Raw genomic sequence first — 870 nt, 5'->3', positions numbered from 1 at the left:
TAGCCCATAGTGGATCTACATGGATAAGCACTCCGTCTTCAGGCCAAGAGTGGCCTACCGGTACCATCCGACCGCCGTGTCATCCTCAGAGGATGATGCGGATAGGAGGGCCGTGGGGTCAGCACTCCGCTCTCCTGGTCGCTCTTGACCGACGCCGCTACTGTTCAGTCGAGTAGCTCCTCAATTGGCATCACGAGGCAGAATACACCCCGAAAAATGGCAACGGCGCATGGCGGCCCGGACAGTAACCCATCCAAGTGCTGACCACGCCCGACAGCGCTTAACTTCGGTGATCTCACGGGAACCGGTGTATCCACTGCGGCAAGGCCGTTGCCATATTTCCATAGATAACTACACCTTAACTGTAACCATTTACCGGTTTCAGTCCCCTTCGGATAACTGCTTCGTAATGTGATGCCTTTCCATTATTTTTTATTTTGTCTTAGAGTGTGTGTGTTAGCTCCGTAACAAATTCTTTGGTACGTTGACGACGGGAATCCGTCATTACCGTGTCGCGTACTGTAGGCTGCCGAGAAGAATCTATGGGAGACCGCTTCACAACAGTCTGCTCTGGAAAGCCACGCGCCACGCGTTACCGCATTGTTGTTGTTGTTGTGGTCTTCAGTCCTGAGACTGGTTTGGTGCGGCTCTCCATGCTACTCTATCCTGTGCAAGCTTCTTCATCTCCCGATACGTACTGCAGCCTACGTCCTTCTGAATCTGTTTAGTGTATTCATCTCTTGGTCTCCCTGTACGATTGTTACCCTCCACGCTGCCCTCCAATACTAAATTGGTGATCCCTTGTTGCCTCAGAACATGTCCTACCAACCGATACCTTCTTCTTGTCAAGTTGTGTCACAAACTCCTCTA

General features: G+C 51.4%; 1 pseudogene; it reads right to left on the bottom strand.

The window, feature by feature from the left end:
- Nucleotides 1–217: 217 nt before the first annotated feature.
- LOC126426918 (5S ribosomal RNA) lies at nucleotides 218–335 on the bottom strand (annotated as a pseudogene).
- Nucleotides 336–870: the final 535 nt, after the last annotated feature.

Source organism: Schistocerca serialis, chromosome 1 (genome assembly GCF_023864345.2).
Source record: "Schistocerca serialis cubense isolate TAMUIC-IGC-003099 chromosome 1, iqSchSeri2.2, whole genome shotgun sequence".
In the NCBI taxonomy this organism is placed as follows: domain Eukaryota; kingdom Metazoa; phylum Arthropoda; class Insecta; order Orthoptera; family Acrididae; genus Schistocerca; species Schistocerca serialis.
This window is presented reverse-complemented; position numbering and strand designations above follow the sequence as displayed.